Source organism: Staurois parvus, unplaced genomic scaffold (assembly GCF_062004578.1).
Source record: "Staurois parvus isolate SC_StPar_1 unplaced genomic scaffold, SC_StPar_1.0 ptg000061l, whole genome shotgun sequence".
In the NCBI taxonomy this organism is placed as follows: domain Eukaryota; kingdom Metazoa; phylum Chordata; class Amphibia; order Anura; family Ranidae; genus Staurois; species Staurois parvus.
The window spans coordinates 866,719-879,171 of NW_028317857.1; the positions used below are offsets into that span (position 1 = coordinate 866,719).

The 12,453-nt window shown below is 42.5% G+C and overlaps 1 pseudogene; it reads left to right on the forward strand.

Annotated features, from left to right (window-relative positions):
- Nucleotides 1-2,472: 2,472 nt before the first annotated feature.
- LOC149469720 (uncharacterized) lies at nt 2,473-3,106 on the forward strand (annotated as a pseudogene).
- Nucleotides 3,107-12,453: the final 9,347 nt, after the last annotated feature.

Genomic DNA, 12,453 nt, shown 5'->3' on the forward strand with positions numbered 1-12,453 from the left:
AAACCTATTGACTCGAGTATAAGCCGGTGGTGTCAGTGGGGGGAGGAATAGTGCCCCATCGTTGGTGTCAGTGGGGGGAGGAATAGTGCCCCATCGTTGGTGTCAGTGGGGGGAGGAATAGTGCCCCATCGTTGGTGTCAGTGGGGGGAGGAATAGTGCCCCATCGTTGGTGTCAGTGGGGGGAGGAATAGTGCCCCATCGTTGGTGTCAGTGGGGGGAGGAATAGTGCCCCATCGTTGGTGTCAGTGGGGGGAGGAATATAGCCCCATCGTTGGTGTCAGTGGGGGGAGGAATAGTGCCCCATCGTTGGTGTCAGTGGGGGGAGGAATAGTGCCCCATCGTTGGTGTCAGTGGGGGGAGGAATAGTGCCCCATCGTTGGTGTCAGTGGGGGGAGGAATAGTGCTCCATCGTTGGTGTCAGTGGGGGGAGGAATAGTGCCCCATCGTTGGTGTCAGTGGGGGGAGGAATAGTTCCCCATCGTTGGTATTAGTGACACCAATGATTGGGCACTATTCCTCCCACTGACACCAATGATACTTACCTTGCTGACCCCTGCTCCAGCCTGGGCTCGCTCGCTCCCTCCCTCTCCCATGGTACACACTTACCGGTCAGATGTCTTCCTTCTCCGGCCGCTCTCCTCCTCTTCACTCGCTCGATCTTCGCGGTGCCGCTCGGCTCCTCCTCTCCAAGCTCCACCTCCTCGCCGGTGATTGGGCGCCTGTGTGCCTCTCCTGAGCTCCGGCGGCCAATCACCGGCGAGGATTGATCCCGGGGGTGTGTCCAGATGACAGGGACGGCATGTCATCCCGCCCACACCCGGGGTCGAGTTGACTCGAGTATAAGCCGAGGGGGTCGTTTTTCAGCACAAAAAATGTGCTGAAAAACTCGGCTTATACTCGAGTATATACGGTATTTCCTTATTTTTATAGATGATTATTCCAGGTATATAATACTAAACTATATGCATTGCACAACAAAAGTGAAGTATCAGAGAACCTTCAACAGTATTTGGCTCACATAAGCAACAAATTTGGCAAATTGCCAAGTGTAATGAGCACAGACAATGGAACTGAATATACAGGTGATAACACAGAGAAAGCATGGCATAATATTTCAAACTACTGTACCATACAACCCAGAACAACATGGGCTTGCAGAAAGACTAAAATCATACTATGTGAGAGTGGAAGAACCATGCTGTTTGATGCAGATATGGAAACCAGATATTGGGGGGAGGCATTTATATATCTCCAGAATCGACAACCAGGAAAATCAACTGAGAACACTCAATATGAACTGTGGAATGGAAAAGCCCTAAATTTGAACCATCTAAAAAAATTTGGAAGCAAATCCTACATGCAAATCCGAAAAGTAAAACATACAAAATGGGATGTTCATGCAGACTTTTACTTGTGGTGCTCAATGAACCTCAAAAGGATACAGAATTCTATACCAAGACAAAAACAAGTGTAATTGTCGATGAAGCTTCAGTATGTTCAAAATTTCATGAACTAATATAAATGCTTCAAACTGAGGGAAATTCCACATCATTGTCACATGAAGATAAGCAACAAAGTGACACAGAAATAGAAGAAACCAGGCTACAGGAGGCTTCAATCAGGAAATCCACCAGAAGCTGTACAGGGATCCAAGTTAAAAGTCTATTCTACGTTGCTCACATAGCATTAAGATCAGAGCCAGATTCATGGGATGAAATGCAAAAAGTTTCAACCCATGAGAAACAACCAGAGCTGCTGATAAAGAGATGACATCTGTTAGAGAACTGCAGACATGGACACTTTCATATCTTCCTTATGGTAAGCGTGCAACCAGCTGTAAATGGATTTTTAACGCCTAAATGCGACTCTGAAGGCAAGGTCTGTAGGTACCAAGCACGGTTAGTGGCAAAATGGTAGGATTACGATGCTACTTTTGGTCCAGTTACAAAACAAAGTACTTTCAGAATACTGTTAACAGTGGCGGCTTCTCTAAATTGGTTGTGAAGCACCATGATACCACAACAGCCTTTCTTAATGATGATATTGAAGAGGAAATATATATGACACAGCCAGAAGGATACATGAAAAACATGGAGAACATCTTGTGTGCAAGTTGTAGAAATCTCTTTACAGACTCAAGCAATCAGCTCAAGCATGGAATTTAAAAATAAACAAGGTCTTGCTAGACGAAGGATTCATACGAAGCAGAGTTGACCCATGTGTATGCTCAAAATGTGTAGATTCTGAATATATGTTATGTTATTACTCTATCTTTACCCTGTGTGGATGACTTGATTGTTGCTCACAAAAAGGATGAGGAAGTTGCAAAGTTGACTGCAATGCTTACCCAGCATTTTGAGACTAAAGATTTTGGGGATATATTACCTAGGAATTAACATGCAGCGTAAAGACAATGGCAGCTTCCTGTTCAATCAGAAATCCAAAATTGAGGCAGTGCTGCAGAATTTTGGCATGACTGAAGCCAAAGAAGCAAGTACTCTCATGGCCATAGTATACCTAAAAACAGAATGGGATGAGAAACTTCTTCCTACTAAATATCAGTACAGATAAGCAGTGGGGGCATTGCTAAATATTGCAACCTCTACAAATCCAGACATTGCAGCTGCCATGTCACTTCTTTGTAGATGCATGGGTGAACCACGTCAAAAAGACTGGACATCAATCAAGAGAGTCATGAGATATCTCTAATAAATGAAGGATTTAAGTCTGAAGCTGCCTGCAGTTGGTGATTTGAACCTCGTAGGATATGTGGACTCTGATTGGGCAGGTGACCAAAGCACTCGCAAATCACTCAAGTGGTTACTTGTTCAGATTAGGAAAACAGTCCTATATCCTGGTTCACCAAGAAGCAGACCTCAGTAGCGTCTACAGAGGCATAATATATTGCTACTGCCTATGCCAGTTATGAAGCTGTGTGGTTATGTTATTTGCTTGAAGATCTTAGAGAGCCAATGTTCCAGCCTACAATCTTATGAGGACAATCAAGGATGTATCAAACTTGCCATTAATGAGGAGATCAATGCAAGAACAAAGCATTTTAACATCAGGCATCATTACATTCATGATCGGGTTGAACAAAATGTAATTGTGAAACTAATAATATGATGACAGATGTCTTGACAAAACCGCTTACAAGAAACAGGTTTACAAAACAGATCCGAAATGGGACTAACATAAGGGGTAGTTGTTGAGTGGGGGTGTTGGAATACAGTGTTCATGTAATTTTGAATAACAACTGCTTCAGGAGATGGCAGGGTTTTTTTTAGTTTGCAGCTGCGTCTATGGTAAACTCTGTCTTTCCTCTGAATAAAGTTCCTGTTTCCTGTTTGCAGAGATACAGTAGATAAACACATATGGCCTGTGCATCTATTCTGTAGGGTTATATACAGAATCTCTAACGCTGTTGTAGTCCACTGAAGGTGGCAGCTCAACTCCTGAACCTCCATCTTCTATGCTGACATCATCAGGAGTCATCTCTCTTTTCCGGCTCCTAGCAGCTGCCCTCTGGGATGTATATATCCCCAAAGATACTAAGAATGCTTGGCTTGTGTATCCCAGGAGGCTTCTGGCAGGGAAGGGCATATCATTCTTGCCTAGGCAAGGAAGGTGAAAAACTGGGCTGCACTCCCCAGAAATGGTATTTCCCCTTAAAAAAAAATGATGTGGGATTTCCTGAAAGGGGGAAGGAATAATAATGATTACAGTGCAAAATAGGAGTGAAGGGCCGCATTAATACCTAGGTATGAAATCATGAACAGGTGAACATTCCTTGCCAGGTGGATGAAATCACAAATAGCGATTAGGGATGTTTTCTGATATCTCCGGAGCACTAACTTGAATTCCACATATACCCTGTGTTTATTATGGAACACAAGGATGGTCTTCTTCCTCCTCTGGAATGTTCTATAATAATTAGATATGACAGTTGAAGATATCTGTGTACGTGTAAGATCTACAGCAATGGAGCCATTACGCATTTACCCTAAACTAAATATACGTGTATTCTTATCTATGGTATCTTAAACTCCCTGGAGTTATTTGTTTTTTTACAGTATGTAGAATGCTGGCCATTCACGGTTAGATACTGTCTCTGATTTAATTTGTTTTAATGAAAAGATTGAATCTTTCAGAAATCCATTGCACTAACATATAACTTCAAAGTACAAAAGAATGTTTTTATTGAAAAAGAATGATCTAGTCTGGTGGAAAACCCCATTAAAGATAACACAATTGATCTTTCTCTTTGTTGTATTATCAAATTAAAGCTTGTCTGAAATCATCGCACCTGTGACTGATCATTTCTCATTTTGTGTATGGACAGCTTAAGGCTGGCCATACATTATACAATTATCTTGAGATTTTTGGTTTAGATTTACCAAAAACCATATAATATGAGGACAAACCTAAACAACACTTTTTCAGTTGTATCCAATTAGGCAGGCCCTTGCACTACACAGTTGAAGGTAAATCTAAAGGAAATTGGGCAGAAAATTGGAAGATAAATGTATAATGTATGGCCAGCCTAACACTCTATCTTAAATATAATTGCCTTCATTTTCCCACATTTGCTCTCAAATAAGAACCTGATTGACCTTAATATTTTGGTAATTGTGAGCAGGGATAGGTTTCAAGTTCACCATAGCCTTGGGCTCTGGGGATATGTGTTTGGGCTAAATCTTGAACTCTTTGCTAGTAAGATCACCAGTTTGTGCCAGAAATTTGAAACAACCCATAATGCACTGCTTAGCCTTTGTCTCTGGTCAGCTGAATCAAAGAGCCAAACACCTGAAGGTAAGGATTACCCAGCCCCATCACTATAAAATGGTGGGCTCACAGCAGCCATATTTTTTGTGTGTTTCGGAGCTATACAAGAGAGCTGATAATTTTCACTGGCGAGAGATAATGTACTATACTTGGATGGAAGTAATGGGCTACATTTCCTTTAGTATCCTGTTCCATATCTCTATGTACTGCTCCAAGGCATGCCCCAAGCCTGCAATTTAAAGAATGTGTACATTTTCACTGTCGCCCTTGAAACCCCCATGAAAAGGCCTTTCCATATGTTTTGTTTATAAATAGCTTGCCTATGACCCCTACAAATGGCCTTAGTTGAATAACAAAATCCCCCCCCCCCCTCCACATAAGAGTTTAATAGGGTTTGCTGAATTTTAAGCAATTCATAAAGCAGCTCTTGAACTTAGGCCTGTTCTATCATCGCTAGCAGTAACATGTGAAGGCTATGACTCTGGGGTTGACCAAATATTTCAAATACTCTAAAGGTCTTCATCCTAAAAAGAGCACCCGCCATTTCAGAGTGGGGCACATAATTAGAGTCCACCTAGCTCAGGAAAATGATAAAAAGGACTCCTATAAGACTTGGGCCGCTTGGACTATCTTCCGCAGGGCTTTTTTTCTCAGAGAATAGGTGCAGGAACTGCCCTCCTTTAAGTCACCATTTATCTCTGCCCCCTACCAACCTCCAAGCACCATCCCTTGGTTCCACCCCTACGGCTCCTTTTTAGTAGTTTGTTTGCAATCTGTTAAGGATAACAAGAAAAGCAATAAAATAGATCTCTTGCAGCCAGCAACAATAGACTCCCCCCAGTAACAACAGACTCTTCAGCAGCAATAGATCCTCCCACAACTATAGACCCCTCCAGTATCAATGGACCTCCCACAACAAAATACCACCCCAGTCAAAATAAATCCCCCCAGCAAAAATAAACCCCCCGCAGCACAACAGATCTCCCAGCAGCTAGAATCAATATACCCTCCAGTAGCCAGCATCAATAGATCTCTCCATCAACAGTAGATCCCTTCTAGCACCAGTTGAACCCCCAGCAACAACAGTACTCCCCGGAAACTATAGATCCCACACCAAAATAGAGTTCCCCTTCAGCAACAATAGATCCCCTAGCAACCAACATCAACGGACCCTCCAGCACACCCCAACAGCCTTGCCATTACATACATTCAGTACTGGAGGTGCCATAACTGCGTTCCTGCTGAAAAAAGCCCTGATCTTCCAGAACTCACAGTAATTATTTGACTGGTTATGATCCTCCCAAATCTACATTCTCCAGGACTCGCCATGACCCTCCAACGGGTTCTAATGGGTTCTGTTACAACCCAGAACGGCATGTCAGTATTTTCAATGTTACAATACTGTATGTTACACTTGTACTGTACATCAAGTACCCCCTTCCCCATTTACATTCTGTATCCACTTTTTGTCTTAAACAAATACTCAAACTCAGATTGAACAAAAAGAAAAAACAATGGTTTCTTTTAGACCAGAGTTCTTAGTTAAAAAGACACATAAAAAGCCTCTGTTCTCTGCAAGACAAGAGCCCATCTCACCTTTCCAGCAGCCTATGTCTCTTTCCTTCCCTCTTTTCCAGTACTGCAGCCTCTGCAGGTGTCCTTGGTGTCCAACAATTCTGGCAGTGTAGTTCCTTCCTAGTTCTTGGTTCCTTCCTCCGACTCTGGGTTCAGCACTGGGACAAAGGGAAGATAGGAAACACAAGGTGCTGGAGAGACGATTATAAGGACTCTCCTTTTGCAGGGAACTGGTGGTCCTATTTTGGAAGAGACCCAAAGGTGTCTCATTATTTATGTAGCCAGACTATGTGAAAATGTGTACCTTAGGAGAACCTAAATATAGACAGATAAATATGGGGAAGCCATAGCTGAATTGTTTTAATATTGAAAATTCTATGGATGTTATCCTGATCCAATGGCTTTACTGTTTACTGGGTCACTGGCCTGGCGTAAGTATGCAGGATTGATGTTTAGACTTTTTAGACCTCACTGGCTGCATGCTTTCTCTAGTGTGGTGGCTGCCAAGGTTGGCAGCCAAGAGCAGGATAATAGCGCTGGAACAATTCTCTCAGGCTCACATAAGCCAAAAAATAAGTTTTGTTAGTTGTAGCTAGTGGTGTAGAGATAGAACATCTGTCATGTTTCACTGTGGTCTTTGACCCCAATAAAGAGATTTGGAGAGGATCAGGAGTGGAAGTGACGGAAATCTCTTTAGTGGGGTTGCAGACTGCAACAGAACACTTCTTTTTCAGTAAATGGGGAAGGGTTGGAACCTCTATAAGATTTTTATCACTGTATGTGTCTTCCTCCCCTTGGCTTTTGTCCTGCTGTCACACCTACAGGGAGTGAGGTGAAATCCAACTGGGTCAAGGACACCAACAGAATTCTGACATAGGGTCCAACACTCCCCCCATTTAGTCCAAACCTCTTTTCTAGAATCACAGCCATAAAGTTTCTTTGATGATATCTCACTCTTGCTGCAGAGATGAGCAGGAATGTGCAGAAAATCTCCCCGACAGGGTCACAATGGCTGAAATTAATTTTCTGTTCTGTTCTAAATCCACCAGTGCAGAACCAAAGGACCCATTTAAACTATGCATTGAATGGGCTAGCAGTACAACACAGTGCATGGCATGTGGGTTGTGGTGCACTGCAGTGTGGGTGCATTGTCTGCTACTATAATGTGCATTGGGGAGCCATTCTAAATAAATGGCACTGGAGTACCAAGATGTGAATAGGCCCTTAAATGCAGCCAATGACAGACAACTTCTAAAGGAATTTAATGGCCCAGATATAAAATCTAGAGGGGTCATTTATAACAGAGAGCAGTTATTCCTATCCAACATTATATTACACAGGGTTAAGCACACTGCTACCTACATTTTATGGCCCATAAAATATAAAATGTAAGCCCTGGGATGGAGCCTACGGTGCCCCATGGAGTTCTCTCTGCATGATTCAGAAGATGGAGTTTCATGACTGGTGGAAAGCTGGTCATGTGGCTTTGACAGATCATGTGACCCGGTTCCTGTCTTTTTTTAACACATACTTTTTATACACCAGTCATTTAGAGCGACCTGCCAGCTTCAGAGTCTCAAAACATGCAGTGGTCTAAGCACATCTATAAAGCATTTTGCTGTGCTATATACATTTTTACAGCTTTTTAAGAAAAAAAAAACAGTTGTTTGTCTGTGATAAGGCCATACCACTGCTTTTGGAAATGAGCCTCTGGATTCTGATTAGGCACTGATTAGTGATTGTTGGCAAATATGATTTTGTTGTCTACAAAATTCCACTAAAGTAAAAACTCTCAATTTTACTCAATAAGTTGGTTTTCTTGAAAGAAAAAACTTAGTTGTCAGTACTTATTCCTTGCAGCACTGGGGCATGTACGATGGGTACAATGGGTACGTGAGCATCAGAACTGGACCACAGAGCAATGGAAGAAGGTGGTCTGATCTGATGAATCACATTTTTTTTTACATCATGTGGACGGCTGGGTGCGTGTCGCTTACATGGAGAAGAGATGCCACCAGGATGCACTATGGGAAGAAGGCCGCTGGTGGAGGAAGTGTAATGCTTTGGGCAGTGTTCTGATGGCCTATTTCAGCAGGATAATCCACCTTACCACACCGCAAAAATGGTTTAAGAATGGTTTGAGGATCACAGCAAATGAGTTTGAGGCGTTGACTTGGTCTCTAAATTTTTCAAGTCTCAATCCATCCAGCATCTGTGAGATGTGCTGGAAAAACAAGTCAGATTCAGCTCTCAACTTACGTGACTTAAGGGATCTGCTACTGACAGTTTGGTGCCAGATACCATAGCACATTTTCAGAGGTCTAGTGGCATCCATGCCTTGAGCAAAATACTAGGTGGGAGCAAAACACTAGGTGGTGATCATAAAGTTATGGCTGATTGGTGTTTAGAGCCCCACCAAAGCAATGGCTGCCAAAGGTCACCAGAAGTTGCATCCATCCAGACAGCTGCAACCTCTGTGACAGCTATGGAGTCTCTCAGGGCACGATTTTCATTTAGAGATTCCTTTTCATCAGTGCAGCGGCACAGGGACACCTACTTGATGGAGGATTAACTGCACTTGCCTACAGACAGCTAAAAAGATCATTATTATCAGAGGGAACTTACAGTATCTGAGAGTCAAAAATTGCTCTTTACTTAAGGAACCCCTAGCAACTTCTGGAGGAACCCTAGCATTCCACGGAACTCTGGTTGAAAAAGGCTGCTCTAGACATTTCTGTCCTACAAATGAGCATACATTTGGGGTCCAGACAAGCAGAGGAGATCAGCCTTCCCTGAGCAGGTACCTGACAAGATTGTCACCTTGTGGACAGGACAGTCTTTGTATACCAGTACAATATCTGTATATTTCTGCTTGTAGTTGTACGCTATTTTGCCAAAAGTATTGGGACAATCCTCCAAATCATTGGATTCAGGTGTTCCAACCACCTCCATGGCCACAGGTGTATAAAATCAAGCACCAAGGCATGCAGACTGCTTCTCCAAACATTTGTGAAAGAATGGGTCGCTCTCAGGAGCTCAGTCAATTCAAGCGTGGTACCGTGATAGGTTGGCACCTGTGCAATAAGTCCATCCATGACATTTCCTTGCTACTAAATATTCCAGGGTCAATTGTTAGTGGTATTATAACAAAGTGGAAGCAACTGAGAACAACTCAGCCACGAAGTGGTAGGCCATGTAAAATGACAGAGCGGGGTCAGCGCATGCTGAAGAGCACAGTGAGCAGGTCACCACCTGTCTGCAGAGTCAATAGCTAAAGATCTCAAAACTTAGTGTGGCCTTCAGATTAGCACAACAACAGTGTGTAGAGAGCTTCATGGGATGGGTTTCCATGGCCGAGCAGTTGCATCCAAGCCTTACATCACCAAGTGCAATCAATGCAAAGCATCAAATCAGTGGTGTAAAGCACGCCGCCACTGGACTCTAGAGCAGGAGAGGCGTGTTCTCTGGAATGATGAATCGTGCTTCTCTGTCTAGCAATCCAATGGACGTGTCTGGGTTTGACGGTTGCCAGGAGAACGGTACTTGCCTGACTGCATTGTGCCAAGTGTAAAGTTTGGTGGAGGGGGGATTATGGTGTGGGGTTGTTTTTCAGGGGTTAGGCTTGGCCCCTTAGTTCCAGTGAAGGGAACTCTTAAGGCATCAGCATACCAAGACATTTTGGACAATTTCATGCTCCGAACATTGTGGGAACAGTTTGAGGATGGCCCCTTCCTGTTCCAACATGACTGCGCACCAGTGCACAAAGCAAGGTCCATAAAGACATGGATGAGCGAGTTTGGGGTGGAGGAACTTGACTGGCCTGCACACAGTCCTAACCTCAACCCAATAGAAGACCTTTGGGATGAATTAGAGCAGAGACTACGAGCCAGACCTTCTTGTCTGACATCAGTGCCTGACCTCACAAATACGCTTCTGGAAGAACGGTTGGACATTCCCATAGACACTCCTAAACCTTGTGGACAGCCTTCCCAGAAGAGTTGAAGCTGTTATAGCTGCAAAGGGCGAACCAACTCAATATTGAACCCTACGGACTAAGAATGGGATGCCATTAAAGTTCATGTGCGTGTAAAGGCAGGCGTCCCAGTACTTTTATCAATATAGTATATACGTTATTGAGATTTATGCCCATTTCATGTTGTTACATCTCCTTTCTAATGTTTTATTGCTAGTAACAGAGCATATAATTCCTGTCTATAACTTTATTTTCCCAGTATTACACTGTATTATACATGATATTTTCATATCACGTTTTACGATTTCACAGGAACTGTTGACCATGTATTACATTCCTACAACTGGCTTCACACAGTAAAGTTGATGTTGTGCACACTTCCTGTTCACTCTATATATATTTGAGTATATTATTGTGTATGGAATCCTGAGCGGCCTATAACATTAAGACATAGAAATGTTTAGCACATACAGTTCACTGCCTTCTCAACAAAATACTGTAGGTGTTAACCCAGTCACCAAAATCTCATATAGTCTTTAATATGCTAATGTCATTTTTTATATTTTTTTTAATATAAAGCTGCATCTCCCTCACCCAGTGTGAGCTTTGTTGGACCAAGATTGTAAGTGGCTGATACCAAGTCAAATTCAGGTACTTACATTATTGCATTTAAAGAAATACATTTAAAGAGTAACTCCACTTTTGTTAAGAAAAAAACATTCCCCTCTGGGTGATCAATGTAATTGCAGGGATTTTAACAAACTATATTGCATTCTTACCTTTTATTATTCTGAAGAAATATCTCTGTTTGTCTGTGTTCATGTGCTGAGTGAATCTGTATGGGAGTGGATTTTTAATTATCAAGGAAAATTGGGTATTTGGCGCACTCCAAGTCGGGGGTAAAATGGTGCATGCGGCAAACAATTGAAAATACATAGATTTGCATATATTCATGTATGTATGTACAAACATATAAATAATTAAATTATGAACAATGATTAATGCCCTAAAATGGCTGTCTCTCGGCCTGATGAAAGAGCATGCATGCTCCGAACATGCGCCAACCCCCACCATCACGTGACCGGAAGTGACATCTCGACTGCACTGAGGGAATCCTGGAATTCAAAGGACATGCTAGAAGCCACCAGCATCACCAACAGACTCCGGACATCCCCATCCACCTAGAGGCTCCAACTCAACTCCTTCACTACAAGTGGATGCTTTTTACATTACAAGCGCTATTCTTCCAATACTTTGTGAGTGGCCTGTATTACTATACATTTTATCCATTAAAAAGCTTTTATACTTCATTTAGAGGGCGCCACCTCTTTCTTCCTAATCTTTATAATTATCAATCAGCTGTGCACATGCAATCCAATGAAGAAAGTGGCAGGGTCTGCATCGCTTAAGACGTGTTTTTCCTTTGGAAGTAGCTCACCAAAAATGACATTTTTGCTGAAGGGGATGCCAAAAATATGACTTGTATCTTAGTGGAGACTTCTGCGACAATCAGTAAGCCAATCACACAAACAAGAAATTACATTTCTGGAGGGTGTTCTGTACACCACCAGGCAGCCATATTGCATTTCACAGAAAATTACAGCACTGTAGATTGAAAAGGAAATGTAATTTTTAAGAACATTCAATTACAATATGACTTGTACCAGGACAGGGGCGGACTGACATGACTGTAATCATGGGGCCCCCGGGCAATAGGGGATCATGGGGCCCCTGTGTCCTTGTCCAAACTCAAAAAAGCCTATGAAAAAGGTACCAGGGGCATCTCATGGGGCCCCCTACTTACCCCGGGCCCTCGGGCAGTGCCCGAGTTTCCAAATGGTCAGTCCGCCCCTGTACCAGGATTATATACACTATATTATTCTTTTTTTATTTTCTATTTTTTCCCTACAATAGTGCAGTTACCCTATAATGATGCATTCATAAGTAAAGAGCTGCCTTTTATATCTGCCTACTTTTCAGTTTTATAGCAAGATGCCAGACAAAATAACAGGTTAAATATAAATAGATAATTAAAAAATAATCTATAAAACCAGCTTTTGATGTGGTATTCACCATTCAACTCAGAAACTTCTCCATGCAGCACATTTTTTCTGCCACTA